The sequence below is a fragment of the Xenopus laevis genome, chromosome 1L (assembly GCF_017654675.1).
Source record: "Xenopus laevis strain J_2021 chromosome 1L, Xenopus_laevis_v10.1, whole genome shotgun sequence".
Taxonomy (NCBI): domain Eukaryota; kingdom Metazoa; phylum Chordata; class Amphibia; order Anura; family Pipidae; genus Xenopus; species Xenopus laevis.
Genome location: NC_054371.1, coordinates 149751885 through 149772327, shown reverse-complemented (window position 1 = coordinate 149772327; position 20443 = coordinate 149751885). Strand labels below are relative to the sequence as shown.

Below are 20443 nucleotides of genomic sequence, written 5' to 3'. Positions count from 1 at the left end.
TACTGTTTCATAGGCAAAAATAGAGTTCATGATGCAGCACAATTCTTTGCACTTTTCAGCCAGTTGTAATGCTACTGAAAAACGCAGCAGGAAATTAATCTAAGAGATAACAAACTTACCAGTACGTTGGAATACTCGGCCACATTCAGCCCACACAGATTTCAATTATCTCAAGTTCTGCAAAGGCATGAAAACTTCTAATTAAAAATTTCTGAAGGTTGTAAAATAGTCTTTCACATAGCAGCAGTCTTGCAATTAAAGTAAACTGCAAAATGGAGTTGGTACTGCTAACGGCTAAATGAATAAGATAGAGGTGCAAGTTTTTAGGAAAAGGGGTGACTTAAGGCTTAATTAGAAAACAGACTGGGATAAAATGAAATGTATGCAGAACATATGGTACTGGAGTTCCGAATAAAATGCAAGGATACATGTACGTTTCTAATTTACTGTTATCTGTGGGCAAAAAAGAGCCAGATGGGGTAGATAAAATGAAAAACAAATTCACTGGGGTTACCAACATTAATTCACCCCTGTGAAATAAAGCTCTAACCCTTATATATAATAAAAGGCACAACGTTTGCCCAGGTGCATTAAGCTTTAGCAACCAATGAGATGCTTGCTTTTACATAGCTGAACTGTAAATGCTGCCTGCTGACTGCCTGCGATAAGTGATTACACCTGTAGCAAATTTTGCACCTTTTATTATGTTATGCCCTAGGATCTTTCCCTGGACCAATGTTTCACAAACTGGGACAATATTGATTGTGTGGTCAGTGTGCAGTACAGTTTTACAGATGACACATGAGACTTTCCAGCAACAGACTTGTTACATTAGGACTGTAAGGGGTGTAAATAAGATCTAGTGCACATTCATTTTAAAGGGCCTCCATATCTTCTAAATCTTTTGCTGAATTGTGCAAAGAAAATTACAATACTTGGGTTGATACAGTTTTATATCATCTTGGACCAGCCGAGACCAAATTTAGGCAGTTGTTCCTGCTCATGTCTCACCATTACTGACCAATTTCATCATCAAAGACATCAGACCCAAACCCCTTGATCCCCTGACTAGTATCAGTATCTTTAGCCTAATGTCAGAACACGTGTTTTCTCTCCTGGTGGAGAAAAGACAAATACCACCTGGTGTCTCTTAGACATGGCAGGGATGGCATCCATATGTCACTGCACATAGTCAAATTTTGGGCTCAAAATACCCCATGTGTGCAGAGGCAGGCAGATGAATTCAGTTAAATGAGTCTCAGGAGCTATCAGTTGGTATTGACGTTTCCTCCACCTGTGAAGAAAATACAAGGCTCCCCTGGCCCCCTGTACTACTATAGCTGCTTCTATAATCTCAGTTTCCTTCCATCTCCTCATTCCTTCTCTTAAGCTCTTAAGGCCCCCATACACGGGCCGATAAAAGCTGCCAACAGACCAAGTCGGCAGCTTATTAGCCCCTGTGTGGGGCCCTCCGACAGGCTTCCCAGATCGATATCTGTCTGAAAGTCGGGCAGATGTCGATCGGGCAGGATAAAAAATCCAGTCGGATCGCGCCTGCATCTGTTTGTTGATGCAGTCCCACGATCCGACCACCCATATCTCTTCCATTCTGATCCAATTGTTGGACCGAAGGGCCCACGATCGAATCAGCCCAATACTGGCCAACTCAGTGTGGGCATATCGGGGAGAGATCCGCTCATTTGGCAACATCGCCAAACGAGCGGATCTCCCTGTGAATGGCCGCCTTTAGTCTGTGGCCAATTACAAAACATAAATAAACTCAGTGCATGTCATAGATGGACATATTTCCTATAAAATCTGTTACATTCGGTAGGGCATTTGCAACCCACTGACAAATAATAATATATTAATTATGTTACATACATACTCCTATTCATTGACTCATCAGATTGCCTGAATTATAGCTACCCCTCAAGACTTTCATTTTCTGAGAGTTATTGTAACCACGTGACAGAAATAAAACACTTTATCTGGCCTCAGCTACTATAGAAGCTTCACTTAGTATATTTATTAAGATTACAAAAAATGGATGCAGATATGTGGAAAATGCTTATATTAATTTACTTTACTTTGTCTGTGTTCTGCCTTTTTTGTCTGTTCATTTTATTATCTGAATTGCTTACAGAAACGTGCACAGTTATATGTATATTATAAGTAGTAATAATTGCATTTTTATAATCTTGTCTTCATATGCAAATATCGTCTTTTGTCTCTTTTTAAAACCTGGCTCTATTTGTTCAACATATCATTCTGTTTAACTGGGATTTCAGCTAGCAGAATGTCAACAGCAGTTATGCAGACATGACACTAGTTATTAAGTGAGCCATAATTATAATGACTAATCCGTAATCTAAATTCACTTTCCATACTGATGTTTATAAAACAGTATAATATCTGCATAACCTGTATAGCACAGGCTAAAAGGGTGGTTTGGATGCCACTTATTTTACTGTGTATCTGTGCCTCTCTCAAATGAAGGAAATTGTGGTTTGGGTTTAGTGGCAGAGTGCAGCAGCCGGAACAGAACATTTATCATCATTCAAAAGCAGCATGCTTTCATGTTTGCTATCAAAATATTATACTTATTTTTATAATTTAAATGATATACAGTGAAAATGGGGTTACCAATAATTAATTTACAATAAAAGAAATTGGGGATATATCCGATTACTAACAATACATTTGGGTTATGTATAAATAAATATATTATATATAAATATATTTACAATAAAGGTATACTTCTTTTATAGTGGCCCATAACAACCAATCAACAGGTAGCATTTACTGGTCAGAGGTTTAAAATACACATCTGCTTAGTTGGGCTTACTAGGTGAGGGCAAGCTTTAGACCTATTTTCACTTTGTCATTTGGACCTTCATTTTAGGAACCATGGGTATTGCATGGGTTATTTATACCCCATTTATTTCTATAAAGGATAAGGTTAAAAACAGAGGCTAATCTTTCATACATTACAATACAGCAATGTACTCCATTGTTCTTGATTTTTCGAAGGTACATAATATTTGACATGCTAGGTGTAAACAATAGGAAAGCTTTGAAAATGGTCACGCTTCTGTTAATATTTTTAATGTAAAAAGGGTTGAAGGAAACTATAACAAAAATCGGATAGAAAAACAGTGCCAGGAAATACCACAAAATTATTTTATTCAGGGCTTAAGAGTATCGGATTAGATTTTTCCCACAATACACAACAGAATACACTGGGAATTAAAATATAAAAATGAGTCTTTCAGCATCAGGTCATGGTTTTGTTCTGTGAAATACTCCATTTAGCACGGTTATCGTTTGTTCTAAGCACAGTTGTATTTACTCAGCTACTGTTTTAATGTATTTCAGACTTAACCACAACTGTATTATATTTCAGATTGACTGATTTGTAATAGTCTATGGGGTATTATTTCACATTTGGATTTTTTAGTTTGTAAGCTTATAAATTCACCAAGTTCTTCTTTTACACATAGTGGGGTGAATAGCCACTATATTGAGGGGTATATGTATTAACAATGGAGACAAACATCACCAAATCAGACCTTTGCTTTAGTTTTATAACTTGTAGATAGGTGACTATTTTTTCTGTGTGAAAAAAAAAGCTCCCCCACTATCTATCTATATAGATATTTATAATGTCATTGCAATACTTGGCCCTTTTTTTTATTAAATTAATGTTAAAGGGTTTGAAGCAGGCGCCTTTCTTGTGGACCCCCTACACTTGCTAAGCATGATGGGAGTTACAATTCATGAAAAGGACTAGACTCACTTGACACCCTTAGGCTCTAAAATTTACAGTTAAACTGACATGAAAGAGAAGTAATAAGAATTTAGAATCCTTGCCATAGATATGGAATTGTTCATAGTGACCTGTCATATGCAGTTCTATAAAAAGGCATTATGGGTATATTTTAGATATGCATAGCAATTAGCTGACTGCAATGAATAGCAGTTGGTTACCAGAGATGAGGTAAGAGGATTGGGTTGGCACATAAGTTTCACCACATAAGATAATTTTAATGTTGGCCGCCTTTGCTATTTTGGTGCCTCTGACTGGCTTTGAGAATTATGTAGACAGCTGTCATGCAACCATTGCCCTCAGATCATAAATCGATCATCAGCATTATCAACCTCTACAGGCATTTTAAGAATAAATATATGCTTAATAAATCTCAGAATGTTACTTATATCCCGTGGCTGTGTTTTCTATCCTGCAATAGAATGACTACATAATTCAAAATACATGGCATTACAGTGAGTTCTTTGCTACTGGTTTGGATGCAATATTTGTTATGTGTATGGAAAGCATATGATGTATAACGTATATTCTAAAAAATCAAGGATTCTATATCCTTATTCGGTGCAGTGCAGTCTGAATGTTGTATCTTGTGTGCTGTGTTTTAGATCAAAAGTGAGAACAATGCAAATGATCTTTCTCATAGAAATATTTAAAAGACAGTGAATGCCTTCAGCGTGTACCAGTTATAATTCAGATGTACATTCTGAAATATATTGTAGCCCCATAACAGTAATGATATTGTGCCCCAAATTTGCTGCCTGTAAATTTCTGAATGGAGCTAACAGACTGCAGCTACAGCTCAAAAGCTGTAGAGCTGATGTATGTTTCTAATGTTAACCAGTTAGAACAGGTTGCAACACCCATGAGCAACATTCAGATTTAAAAAGAGTTGGGGAGCAACACAAGCAGGGAAACCGTTCCTGGGCGGTGCCAAATAAGGGTTGTGATTGGCTATTGGTAGCCCCTATGGGGACTCTTCATCTACATGAGGCTCTATTTGACAGTACACCTGGTTTTTATGCAACCAAAACTTGCCTCTGGAATTAAAAAAGAATCACCTGCTTTGAGGCCACTGAGAGCAATATCCAAGGGGTTGGAGAGCAACATGTTGCTCACGAGCTACTGGTTGGGGATCACTGAGTTAGAATATTCCTCATATTTCTTTGTGCTTGCAATATTATACTGTATCAGGTTGTTCAACATATAGTACATACAAACATTCCCATGTACCCATGGCTTCCTGTTCCTTCTGTATTGCTCTATCCTCAGTTCATGATTACCGGCAGAACAGAAAGTAAAGCCCTAAGCAAAGGTGCAGGGACCTTAGGCAAAATATTGGCTCTTCCCTTATCTGTATTGTCAGATGCTGGGGGTTTGGAGATTGACCCGAGGAGTAGACAGCTGTGATTAGATTTGATACAGACTTTGAAAAATGGATTTCCATAGCAGTGAAATAAGTAAACAGAAAGTAAGATTTATATTTCTATGCTTACTTGGAAGTCTATTTCTACATGTGAACATTACTGTTTTTTCAGACAAAAATAACTAACATTCAGTGGCAGTAAATCATATGATACCAAACACGTTGCAAATTCTGGCATTCTGTATTCCTCTGAGCCTACAGAGAAGACTCACTGTGGAAAAAAACCTCTTAAATACACTGCAAAATTATGTTCTTACTTTTGGATTTGAAATGTTGTTTTTAAATATGAAGCTATTCTTAAAATCTGGTCCCTTATGGATACTTATTTGTTTCCCACCCTAATGAAACTAGGCCACAGTTTTTGGGCAGGCATCCAAGACTTAAGATTTATTTGAGACTCGCTGCCTTGTCTAGAAATAGTGATGCAATGTCAGCAAGGGCCCTTTTCATTTCACAAACATATTTTCCATTGCCCTGGAATTAATGTTTTCACTGACCTTGTAACAACTGCAATCCGTCACTGGTGTACAGAAGCAGAGAGAGTGTCTGGAAATGGTCACAGTCACCCTGCTCAGTGATTAGTTACAAGACTTCACAGTGCCATTTTTTTGTTTTGTCCATACTTGAGGTGGCACTTGGCAGTTTGTGGGAAATATCTAGCTACTTAAACACACACATAAAAAGAGTTAAATGTCATAGAAAATAGCTTTGTTAAAGCACGGCATATAAGCTCAGGAGGACAGAGTGCAATGTGTATTAATTAAAATAAAAATTAATGCAAAAACATGGTAATCACACCATCACATGTTTACACACCATCACATGTTTATATACTCTATGGGGCAGATTTACTTGAGGGCGAAGTGGCCTCTTCTGTTACTTACATAATATTTTTTAGTAGAAAAAGCTTCTAAGTCCAAAAAATGCTGGCGTCTTTTTTCAGAGTGATAGGCTGCAAAAGCCCTTAAACATTTTTTTGGGTAACCGGGTTCCCCCATACATTTTCTAACATATGGAACATTAACTATACAGTGGGCTCATGTGTAGGGCATTATAATAACTCTATGTTCTTATTATTAAGGTTCCCTGGACTTGTGAAATGTAATGTATTTGCTGCAACATATACGTCCATTCAACTTTAAATTTCCCGCCGTATACAAATTAACCTGAGCGCAAGACCTCTAGCGAATTTGTGCTAGGCAGAAATGAACACTAGCGCATCTAAGCTTTCAATTGCTCGCATTGCCAAAATAACGCTAGCGAAACGTCGCCAGCTTTCAATGACCATGATGTAGCTCCTCATTACAGTGAACGCTGTCTGAGCGAATTTTCGCCTGGCGAAGTGTAGCAATGGGTGCGAAGCTTTCGTTGCCGAATTTTCAGCCTCAAGTGAATCTGCCCCATGTGATAAGTATTGCCTAGAAAATTCAGCCAGAGTGTTGTTATTATCATATATTAGAAAGTTCTAACATATTCAGCAACTACAAAAATTGTGACTGGTACCCTTAAACAAGAACAGGGAAATTTCAACCAAGTCCTTGTATGCCACAGATACAAATTCAAATGAAGAAATATGTAAGAAAAACAAGGAATGACATGTGAGGCAGATTCATTTAGCAAAAGAATGTTTATTACTCACACAACATGTTTTGAGCCTACTGGCTCTTTGTCAAGTGCACATGATACAGTAAAGTAAAACAGGAAGTGACATCAGAATAAACCTCTCCCTTTGAGTCCCAGTCTTCCTGAGTGCAACCAATTAATTATTCAGTGTTCAATAAAGTCCATATATTGCAATACAAATCCAAAATGTTCATCATAAAGTCCACCAAAGAGAATGTCAACATACAAGTGATGAAGCTGAAAATATTCAGCAGCACTGTACAATAAATACAGTAGGTGTATATATTTAACATACAGATTATATAACAAAATACAACTGATAACCAATACAAGAGGTAAAGATAGCCCTGCCCAAAACAGTTTGCCAAGCATGTACAATAGAAAAGAAATAGAACCTTTATAATAAAGAAAAGAAAAATATTGACCCTGACCATCTTAATTTTTTAAAAAAACCCTATTTTAGCACCAAAATATTTTTAATAATTTTTATTTTGATGATATGTTTTATGCATTTATAATGTCATGGAACTCCTTGGGCACTACTAATATTCTTATATTTTACATTAGGGATATATTGGTTTCTGTATATAAAGAATTTGTATTCCTTAGTCATGATATTTCTTGTCTTTTATGAGGTTCCCACAGAGTATATTAATACCTGTAAATGAAATTGAGAATTTGGCATATTGGTCATAAGAAAGGTGAATAGTTACTGGCAGCACTGAGCTTCATAAGTAAAAATGTATTGGCGGCTGCTTAATTCAGGCACTGTTTCATATATTTCAAAATGTATTTGACCTATATTACTGCTTTATATATATATAAAATATTTTTATGCCAGTTTCTAAAATACAAATTCTTATTTGATATATTTTTTGCTAGGTACTCATTTTATTATTTTGTTAAGTCCTTGCGTATGCACACCTCCCAGCATTTGAATATTAAAAAGCTGGATAGTTTAGATCTCTTCCTAGCCAGCCAACCACACCCAGCTATACCCAAACACATGTCCAATCCACCTAAACCCCAAACACTTTCATGGAAACACCACTTAATTTGGGGGTCCATTATTTAGGACTGTACCTCCTAAATCACAGCCATCAGGGGAGTTATGTGCACCCAAAATATATGATGAAGTTTTGACCTATTTACAATCATTTTAGCATTAAACAGCCAGTTAAAGCAGAGCATAGAAACCTCTTTTAATAACAATAATTTATTACAATTACAAATTACAACATTTTTCATTAATGTATGATGGAAAATTGCTTATTTTGTTTGTTTTTTCTTCAAGCTAATTTTTTTAAAATAATTTACACAAATCATGGGAAAGTGGTCCAATAATAATTCTGGCCTAGTGTGCCCACAAGTGTTTAGCCAGTAATGAGATAGCAAAAGTGGACTCTTAATTCATAATGTCTCCCCGAAATTCACCAACCCAACACTGGTGTACACACATGAAAAAGCCAGTGCATGTAACTTCCCATGGAAAGACTGTATTCTGGTAGCATGGGCTAATACACAGAGGAAAGGCTCCATTTGTGGACTTGTTCACAGCGTTTTCACATTGTGTGATAGACTTAGAAATGCTATCCTTAGACTAAGACGCCAAAGTGTTTTGGAAGCTGCAAGCTTCCATTTCCTCCACATACAGACCCCTCTAAAACTGTCAGTATGGACAGATAGTTTTCAAAGTCTGTCCATCTTCCACAGTACAGTCAAAGGCTTTACCATGCATGACATACCCTCAAATTTGAATCAAGTTTGACTAAACTCAATTCGAATTTTTTCTCCAAAAGAAACTCAAATGTCAGGAAGGCTACTAACGTCAAAATTGGTCCCTGGTCCCTGGATAATTCACAATTTGAATGTAAGAGTTTTGACCATAAAAACATTTTCAATTTGACCCTTAACAAATCTGCCCCTTAATGTAAAGTTCAGTTGAATATGTTGATCTTCTCCTGTGCATTAAATCCAATGTTATTGTGTACCATAGACTGAGCTTTTTATGTTTGAAATGCTGTATGAGCTATATATCTTTTCTTATATTTCAGTTATTTTATTTATGTCAAGCTTTTCTTCTTTTAATTCTTTGATAATGACATTTGGAAATCTGGATCTACTGATTTTGCTTAGGTGCGGCTGTGAAATTATAGGTGGCAGAGAGACAACACTATGTTACCCTTGATCCAGTGGCCTAGTTTCACAAAGCCCTGCTGAATCAGGTCAGATAACATGACTAAATAAACAAGAGCAGACGATTGCCCTGAGGTAATACTCTATCTGCTCTTATAAGTCACCAGGACAGAATTTCACTGCGTTTCACAGCTGATAACTGTTGGGCTATTGCATAAGCACCAGCAGAAAAATACAAAGCAGCACAGTTATGTATATAAGAGCAACAGATTTAACTCATAAAGCATGCTCAACAGCAAAGAAACTTGGCATTTATGCTATGCTAAAATCAAATAAAGTCCATTTGAACTGAAGGAGTGTTATATTATGTTTAAAAAATGACGGAAACTATGTAAATTAACTTATTTAAATATTTCGAAACCAAAATTTTTACATGCAATTATAGGGTTCAGGGGAAAGATACCAATACAGTAAAATATATTTACTAGTGGCTATAGGCACAATGGTGCTTATTTATTATGTTGGCAAAGCTGTAAAGCTGGTATACCGTTTTTCATGTTCCTTAGCCACTAAACCTGCTCCAGTGCTTATTAATTTGTATAATTACAAGCTTTGGTATGTGACAATTATTTAGGAAATTATGTACCTGCTGCCATCCTAAATAAGGATATTAGAAGTCACTTAGTTGTTCCATGACCTTATAAAATTGCAGGCCTGATTGCTTTTATACAGTTCATGAAACTCTCAGGTGACTCTGTTTTGTATGTTTTAAGGGGACACGTCACCCAAAAATATAATTCAAAAACCTATTTTATCACATTAGTCAAGCAAAAATAACTTTAATTACACTATATAAATTGTTTGAATCTTGTTGCCTTCAGTCTGGGAATTCATAATTGTAGCAATCAGGCAGGAGCCATTTTGTGGACACTGTTATTAAGACAAGTCTTGCATCATCTTGTTTGTGCACCAGAATGGGGGTCCCAATGTCCATATCCATGCTCTGGATACACAATTAAACGGTGAAGAAAAGGGGGAATGTGTGGAAGGTATGTGCCTAAGGCATAGAGGAGGGGCAGACAATATTTGATTGACAGCTGAGATGTTTAAATGAGCTTACAACAGCTATGAATGCTTTAATAAAAAATAGAAATTGGATTTCATGTTTAATTTGAAAAGGACTTTTATTATATAGTTTTTGTGTCTGGGTGACAGGTCCACTTTAAGAGAGTCATGTGTTTCATGAGCCCAATTATAAGGATATTATTTACAGGATATTTTTGTGTTATATATAATGACTTGCAATTTCTAAACAAGATGCAAGCCTGATGTACATGGCTGTATAAGTGGGCAGTGCAAATTAAATGTGGCATTCGCCTTCACACTTCTGCTACCCCCATCATGACGGTGGTATAATTGTCTTAAAGGAGAATTCAAGCCGTAATAAAAAAACCCTCCCCCCTACTCTGGGTAGACACCCCTTCCCCCCCCCCCGGGCAAATGCCGCTAATTTTTTTACTCACCCCTCCGTGCAAATTCTGGACTCGGAGTTCACGGACGCCATCTTCTTTCTTCTGTCTTTTTCCGGTCCCCAACCGCTGCGCATGTGCCGAAAGTCACGTGCGCAGTTGTTTGGAGCCGGAAATTTACTCCAACTTTGCATGCGCCGAAAATGCAGTCCAGAAACAAAGATTAGGGGGAGGGTTTTTTTTATTACTGGTTGAATTCTCCTTTAAATGTCTTGAATTCAACAAGAGCAGAACACCAATTTTTGAATTGCCATTGCAGTTGTCTATTGGTTACTTTTTTATTGAAATGTATGATTATGCACATATGCATTGTTACTGAAAGGTATAGAGTTAGACAATATGAAATGTGTATAACCTAGTCATTTCCTTAATAAAAGCAAATGACTTGAAGGATGTGTGTGGGAGGTGAAAGTTTTCCAAGAACTAACTAAATTGGGGTGATTGTTTCATTTAAGTAATGATTAGCAGCAACTTCCTGGTAACTTCATTGTGTTTATACTATAAACTCTGTCTTGTTTCCTTATAACACACATATAGAGAAATGATATAGTTAATCTTTAGCTAGCAAGTTTAGCTGCCAGAAATGCTTAATGTCCTGTTTATCATTTGAAGTTAAGGCAAATGGAGCATCTGGCTAATTTCTGTGTTTGCCATTCCCCACTGTTGCTATAAAAATAAAACTCTGAATACACCAGCAGAGGAACATTTCTCCTGGAAAAAAAGCACCACAGAGTGAAAAGATGCAAATAGCGGCCATTGTAAAATACAGGGCTAACATAGCGCATTATTTTTCAATATTTAAATGAACCTCTTAAATTTAGTGGTGTGTAATTTTTTCATGAAGATTCCCTGCAAGTACAGAAATAAAAAATGAAGACCATTTGCCTTAAAATATCACTGTCAACGTCATACTAAATATTCAAGGTTAAATTCCATTTAAACTAATGTGGATTCAGTGAAATGACATTGACGTTTTCAGTCACAAAGTAACACTGTTTTACCACCTTTCTTCTAGTTAAAATGGCAAAATTCTATGAATATAATCTACCTTTAACATAATGCATTTTTATTTGCAGAAGTAGCTGATCGTGTTATTATAATTCCTGCTATTTGTGTGTCTAACAAAATGTATAACCTTTTTTATCCTGTGAATAATGACAAATAAAATACTGGAAATAATTTTACCTTTTTTTAGAAGTTTAAAAAATGCTCATGGACAGTTGAAGTTGTCTTTAGAGAATGCAGTCAATAAAAAATGTAGTTAATGAAAAGTGAGCTTCTTGAAATGTTCTTCAAGGAATTTTATTTTTTATTGACAAAATACTGTAAGTCGACCTTCACATATGATTTTTTTCCAAAATAGATGTTTCTTTATTCCATAAATAGCTTTTGTTCTGTTGTTCTTGGAAAATTGCATTAACCATTTCTTTTTATCCTCACTGATAACAAATATGCAAACAAACGCACAGTGATAATTTACCTATTTAGCAAAATGTCAGTCCACATTTCTGTTTCATTTCAGTTTATATACATTTGTGTGTGTGTGTATATATTTTGAGTATTGTGTACTGTTAACTGGTGTGATAAAAACATAATTTATTACGACACCTTAAATGGAAAAGTAGAAATGACAAAGTTGATTATTTTTCCTTATGATGGTCTTTTGTTTGTATCTTTATATATTGTATTTGTTTTGTACACATGCACTTCAAATGGCCAAAAATGTATGGACACCTGCCTGTCAAATATATGATTACCAAACCAAAGTATTAATATGAAGTTGGCCCTCTCTTTACTGTTGTAACAGCCTCTGCTCTTCTGGGGAGGTGTAATACTAGATTTTGGGACACTGTTGTTGGTATTTTCTTGCAATAAAACATTATTGAGTTTGGACAATAAGGTGGGGATCAGGCCTGAATAGCTGTCTGTGTACCAATTCATCCCACATGTGTTCAGTTTAGTTGTTGACAGCGCTGTATACAGGGCAGTCAAGTTACAAGTTACACCTTGGCCACATCCCAAACAATGTCCTCAAATGTGGGTAACTTTCCAGTAATTTACAATGGCAGAGGTTAAAGATAGCTATTGGGAGCCAGAGGCAGGCATTTTACTACAGGTGACCAGAAGAGAAAAGGCTAAAGCATGGAGACTTCCAAAACATTTGGGAGATGCTTCTGGCTTAACTATATTATAGTGGAAATGTAAAGTTTTATTTGATAAATTGGCCAGATTTATCAAAGACTGAAGTGGAAGCAATCCTGCAGGCCTCTAAGTCATTAGATTGTTGCAGGAAATTTGAACAGCTTTTCACTTTTAGTGGTACGTCTTGTCTTTTTAATCCAATAGCCACATCATTCCATAGTCGGCAATAAAAAGGCACCACAGTCCTGAAAAATATTGATATTTGACATGAAATATCTTTTGAAATGTGTGAAATGTTGACATCAATGTTTAGTCATATTTAGTATAATACAATGTTGACACTCTAAAAAAAGTAACAGATACAGTCAACCATCTGATGTCATAGTAACCTTAGTGAGATCTACAGACACCTAAGAATTATTACTTATAATCTTAGATTGAAACATTGGTCATAAGAATAAAAATGCAGCACTGCCAGAGTTTCCTCTGCTAGTTTAAGGTCTCATTTCAGTTGATAAAACAATATGTTGAGTAAGCTTATAGAGGATTAATTTTATTGTGTTAAAATTGCTTGTGATTAATATTGCTATACTAGATCTATACCAGCATCTTACTTGCTGATCGATTAGACACTCAAAAGCATATGGAATGATAGTGTTTGTTACTGATCATGGTTTTAGATGGGCAAAAGACATATGGCATGGGTAAATCAGCCAAAAATGTTCTTGCTTTCAAATAATAAATTTGGGGATGTTTGCTACAGGATTATGCAGAAACACACAACATTTTTTTTTGCTTTCCAGTAACCATAGCAATAGTCAGCAAATATGTAATTGGACATGATTGGGTAAACAATTGGGAAAACCTTTACCATCTTAAAGTAAAACTATACCCCCGAAACAATGTAGGTCTCTATAAAAAGATATTACACAGCTCATATGTAAAACCCTGCTTCATGTAAATCAATTCTGTAATCATACTTCTGTAATCATATTAACATGTATATAGATATATATATATATATATATATATATATATATATATATATATATATATATATATATATATATATATAGCGCCAACACATTGCGTAGCACTGTATATGTGACTCACAGTGCACACAAACATACCTAAAAAATATACTTTTTAGGTCACATGAGCCAATTAACAGACAGAGTTATGTCTTGCTTCCTCACTTCTTCCTGTTACATTTAGAGTTGTAGTATTTCTGGTCAGGTGATCTCTGATCATGAAATGGGGGTTCAAGGCAAGAGATGTAAAAGGGCAATATTTACCTAACTATATATACCAGTTTGGTAAAAGTCTTTAATATGCCACTTAATATGATATAAACTATCTGTTCCTTAGGTATTCATTTTGGGGGATATAGTTTTCCTTTAATAATTGCATATGTATTATTTTCATGTGTCCCATCTGCTGTTCATATGCAGCACAATGTTTTCAGTGCAAATTATATTTTCTATTGAGGTACTGTATTGTGGAGTCAAATACTAGATATGAAGTCATCTTTAGTGTGCCAAGATATTTGGAAAATACATATCTCTCACACCTGTATTCATATTGCCCACTGTGTATAGGAACTGAATATATGAGCATCTGAGTTTAAGTGCATAATACACCTTCTAGATCATCTTACTGCATCACTGACTTTTTGGCCATGCCCAACATTTATCTTTTGTCAGCGCATACCACAGTTTGTTAATTGTGCTAGCCTAAAAATGTGTTTGTGCATGTATATAGCTGTAAATGCTGTGTCTGCAATGTTCCACACTAGTCTTAGTGGGTTATAGGTTCCAAAACTATTAGCCTTTTTATGGTTCTAAAGGGCAGGTTTACAAACTTTTGAAAAAAAACCCAGAAAATCTCATATACGCTTATTTAAGAAATTTAAAAAAAAAAAAAAAAAAATCGAAGAAAATTCTCCCCATCTACCAAATTTCAAATAAATATGGAAAACTCAAATTTAAGAAATATCCCACGGACATCTTCACGAACTCAACAACTTAGATGACAATCTTTTTTTTGTTTTGCAAGTTTTTGCACATAATAAATCTCAAAAATGTAAGTTTCAGAGACTCAAATTTAGAATTTTTGTCTGGAAAAAAAATATGAATGTTGATAAATTTGCCCCTAACAGAATCTTGACCTGCTTGAAGGGTTGACAAGCTATGTAATCCAGTTTTATTGTATACACAATACTTTGTTCGATGGGCAAAATATCAGTGTTGCTTGTGTCTGTGTGAATGGATAAAGAGAATGGTAGTTTTTATGCTTTACCACACAAGAACATCTTGGAAATGGTAATCTACATAGGCTGAAAATAATTTGTGATGTTTATATACTTCAGTACTCTATCCTCTATTAAGAACAATTCCCGTGTCCCTATTTTTTTTCTGAAACGTGTCTTGTGGTGTTTTTATTTTTTTCCAATGAGAGACAAGCTGTACACCTTAGAGATTTGCTTATCTTGCCAAGTTGCCTCTTTCAGAACGTGCAAGCTGTTGAAGTTTAGCAGGTGTTTACTACACAACATATGTTGCAGAATATTTTCTTTTGTAAATTGGAAAAAAAATATTTTGAACATTTTGTAGATCTGGTACTAGACATATGCATTCCACTGCATATTCTTGCACGCTTTTTTGTAGCTCCATTTCATTTGATAAGGGATTTGTAGCTTTAATGTCACAGGTTTTCTCAGGTGTAAGGTTATCTCACATTTATTGATTGATGTATAGTAGAAAAGGACCAGTTATCATGCTCAAACTGTAAGATGCCTTGTATTTGCATGTTAAGAGGAACAACAACAGCTGGAAAAGCAATCATTGACCTTCACTGCTCTAACTAGTTTGGAATGATACACAAAAGCTCCTGTTTCCAACTGACATAAAATATCTTGCTCTGTCTTGCTCTGCTCTGCATGTCCAAGACGGTGAAGTCAGTTTTAGGCTGCGAGGCTGGAACATTGAGCATTTATTGCATTTAAATTGACATTTTCCCCCCACAAAACACTGGCTCAAAACATGTCCTGAACTATAGTTGTCTAACCTATAAGATATGTCTCCACAGCATTCATTGCTTGTGTGAAAAGAAAACGTAATAATTTCTGTTTTCTTCACCAATAGAATGCTGGGGAAAAAGCAAACATGATTATTACATTTTCATTGCTCCAGTTCCAGATTTAATAGTGCTTGATAAATAATTATATAATGATGTAACAAATTCAACAACAATATCAACAATATGTACCTGTATATCTAGCATGAAGACTTTTGTAATGGAGTAGCACTTGATTGGCCCTGGATATTTACACACACTTTACTAGCCATCCCATGTATGATAATTAACTGCTATATGTACCATAATAGAAGATAAAGAACATTTATAGTTTTTGACGTTATGAAGTCCTCCTTTGTAATCTGACCAAGCACCTTTGTAGACATCTTTTTTTATGCTGTCTGGAGGTTACATTTTCTTTCAATAAAACTATCATCATTTGAATGTAATGCCTTTACTATCGTAAGTCCATCATCTTATCCCACACACTCATGCCCACATTTAAAAAGTGGCACCATGCCTCCTTTTTAAGGTGAGGTTCTAGATTAGGTCCCAAATACAGTGATGAGGGGGCATAGCAGGTTTTAAGAGGGTTTGTATAGATATATTAAAGGAAAATGACCTTAAATGCCATTTTTATATTATAAATATTGGTGATGTGGAACAAAATATCAGAAATACTGTCTTTCTACTAATCTATGTACTATGTCATGCATACAGTAACCTGTCTGTAGACTGTTATAACATTAAATACATTTGATTTCCAATATATTACAGTAATAAGTATGTTTCCTACACATGTAAAGTTATATTTTCATTTGTACATATTATTAATAGTATTGATCTATTAATAGAATGAGATTTCCATGTTTTTGCTGAATTTAATTGATCTGTTCTGCCTCTGAAAGCTGATGATGCTAGAATATTTGAAAAGACTTTTAAAAATGCTTTAAACTGTTGGGGATGGTGTTTACATAATGACTACATCGACATTTGTCAAGTACAGCTTGTTATAGATTTCTGTTAATCTTAGTTATATACTATGAGTTGAAATTGTGAACATCCAAGTATTAAAGGGGGATTGTGTGACTTGTGTGAAATTTCTCAGTACATTTCAGTCTTTTCTCTGTTACAAATTAAAACATTACTATGAAGTTTTGCCTTTTGTTTTCCTAAAGAAAAACCTCAGAAGAAAAGCCATGGTTAACACTAAAAGAAGTACGTTTTTAAGCGTCTGGCAGATATTCAAATCATTGTGCAAATGAAGCAAATCATAAGGTCATTTCATTCTATTTTTGGACTTCACCATTGTTTTAGAGTAAAAATGTCTTCTTAAGATACAAAAATGTAATAGTTGCTGCCTAGACGGAATAATTGGATGAATTCTCAGTTACTGGCCAGATGAAAATAGCATCCAGATTTTCTTCTAAATAAGTTTATACACAGTAACTTGCAAAGGAAATTAGTTTGATGACTCAAGTTGCATTACATATTTTACATATATAGGTGTATATATATATATATATATATATACACACACACACACACACACACACATAAAAAAGTTTGGGAACCCCTCTCAGCCTGCATAATAATTTACTCTACTTTCAACAAAAAAGATAACAGAGGAATGTACTGGGGTGTTTTCTGAATAAAGATTTTTAGTGAAGCAGTATTCAGTTGTATGATATTAAATCAAATGTGAAAAACTGGCTGTGCAAAAATATGGGTACCCTTGTAATTTTGCTAATTTGAATGCCTGCAACTGCTTAATACTGATTACTGGCAACACCAAATTGGTTGGATTAGCTTGTTAAGCCTTGAACTTCATAGACAGGTGTGTCCAATCATGAGAAAAGGTATTTAAGCGGCCAGTTGCAAGTTGTTCTGTTTGACTCTCCTCTGATGAGTGACAGCATGGGATCCTCAAAGCAACTCTCAAAATATCTAAAAAACAACGATTGTTCAGTATCAAAGTTTAGGGGAAGGCTACAAAAAGCCTTCTCAGAGGTTTAAACTAACAGTTTCAACTGTAAGGAATGTAATCAGGAAATGGAAGGTCAGAGGCACAGTTGTTGTAAAACCCAGGTCTGGCAGGCCAAGAAAAATACAGGAGTGGCATATGTGGAGGATTGTGAGAATGGTTACAGACAACCCAAAGATCAACTCCAAAGTCCTGCAAGAACATCTTTCTGCAGTTGGTGTATCTGTACATCGTTCTACAATTCAGCTCAATTTGCACAAAGAACATCTGTATAACAGGGTGATGAGAAAGAAGCCCTTTCTGCACTCACGCTAACACAAACAGAGTCGCTTGTTGTATGCAGAAGCTCATTTATACAAACCACAGGCATTTTAGAATTAAGTGCTTTGGACTGATGAGACAAAAATTGAGTTATTTGGTCATAACAAAAAACGCTTTGCATGGCAGTAGAAGATCACCACATTCCAAGAAAATTTGGTATCTGCAGAGGAGGTTCCATCATGCTGCGGGGCTGTGTGGCTAGTTCAGGGACTGGGGCCCTTGTTAAAGTCAAGGGTAAGATGAACTCAACCCAATATCAACAAATTCTTCAGGATAATATTCAAGCATCAGTCACGCAAAGGTTGGATATTCCAACAAGACAATGACCCTAAACACATTTATGTAGAGGGAGAAGTACAATATTCTGGAATGGCCGTCTCAGTCCACCGACTTGGATATCATCGAAAATCTATGGGATGATTTGAAGCAGGCTGTCCCTGAGAGATTTTGTATGGACGAATGGTCAAAAATACCGCCATCCAGAATCCAGACACTCAAAAGGCCATAGGAGGCGTCTAGAGGCTGTTACATTTGCAAAAGGAGGCTCAACTAAGTATTGATGTAATATTTCTGTTGGGGTGCCCAAATTTATGCACCTTTCTAATTTTGTTATGAGGCAGATTGCATATTTTCTGTTAAGCCAATAAACTTTATGTCACTGCTGAAATACTACTGTATAAGGCATGTTTCCATAAGGAAGTTTCTACTTTCAAAGCTCAGCCAATGATAAACACAAAACTCCAAATAATTAAGAGGGGTTTCCAAACTTTTTGATATGACTGTATGTGCTTATGTATATATATATATACACACACACACACACACACACACACACACACACACACACACACACACACACACACACACACACACACACACACACACACACACACACACACACACACACACACACACACACACACACACACACACACACTACACACAAGAGTCATGAATATCCTGTAAATGATATCCTTATACTCACTGAAACTTGTGTATTATAATAAATAATGTACCCCCTGTTGCAAAATATGAGGATATTAGAAGTCACCTTAGAGTTCCATGACCTGTTTATAAACACTTGGCTTTGGCGTCGTGTTTTTATATGATCATGGAACTCCTCTGTAACTTATTTATATACTCTGGAATGTCTGGGTAGGCCCCTAATACAAGTGGCCAATGTTTTTAGATAACCTGATGAATCTTGCTTAAACAGGATGGTACGTGAGGACAAAGAATGTCTTCTCCTGAATAGTGAATACCTAGTCCAGACTCCTCACATGTGTAACTTCTGGCTCTATCATCTCAGTTGGATACTATTTTTTTTTTTGTCCTGTTTCTGAATAATCCTGCATGTTGCAAAAACAAAATCCTGAAACAATTTCTGTATATAATTCAGAAAGAAGCATTTTAAATGTAATTTAGGTCTGTGACACTACATTTTTTTTTAGCATGAGATCATTTGTGCTTGACCTTGTCACTTCTCTCTTTCTCAAGTATTTTGCCCAGTAAACGATTTGTACCTGCATTAATCCATCTTTTATGGGGTAACTGAATGTGGAAAACTTTCTCAGACTTTTGGAAAAAAGTAATTTGCATGAATCAGAGTTCCATGTGGATTAAGAGTTTAGCTGAGCTGTAACCCATCAGACACTGGTGTTCTATTATCATGTAACAAAGGAATGCTTGAAATACTGTTAACGTATTAGTCTTTTATGGTAAATTAAGCTTGCTTTGTTCCAAGAATTTCATTACTACAGAGAATTACAGCAAATGCTAAAAGCAGATTTTGAAAAATCACCCAGTAACAGTCTCTTGTAAGAAGTTTCTCTATTGGTGATTTAAGCATTTTAGAAGAGGTAGATTCTACAGTATTCTCTTTTGAAAGAAGATAGTTTCAGACAATTCTTTTGTGTGGTGTTAATCACAAATCACATTAATCACATCTGCTTGAAGAGGAACAGTCATAGCGTTTAACCCCAGTGGGTATTTAATAAGTGTGTTCAACAATTCTTTCTATTCTTAAATGCATGAAGACTTGAAATGTTTTGTTAGTAATTATTAGTTCATTAGAATGTTTCTTGAACCATTTCTCTCTAATGCAGACATCTCGTTCTTGCTATTTGGCACTCGAACATTTCAAGTTGGTTATGGCGCTTGTCATTTTGGAAGATCAGTGAAATCACAAAACTGTCACGTTTCCTCCTAAAATTTCTTTTTACTTGGTATGACCTTTTACTCCTGTTTTCCCAGGAGCAGTTATTCATATCAGCCAATCAGCAGGTAGCCATTACTGGTCACCTGTTTAAAAGCTTACATCTCATAGGTTGCTATGGTTTACTGCTCCTGGTTAAATGGCAGATTTTGCCTTTTTTGCACTT

The 20443-nt window shown here is 35.6% G+C and overlaps 1 protein-coding gene across 2 annotated transcripts in view; it reads left to right on the top strand.

Annotated features, from left to right (window-relative positions):
• The window catches only part of LOC495229 (methylglutaconyl-CoA hydratase, mitochondrial), a 133187-nt gene that overhangs the window by 63591 nt on the left and 49153 nt on the right, over positions 1–20443 (top strand). The gene's annotated exons all lie outside the window — the stretch shown is intronic.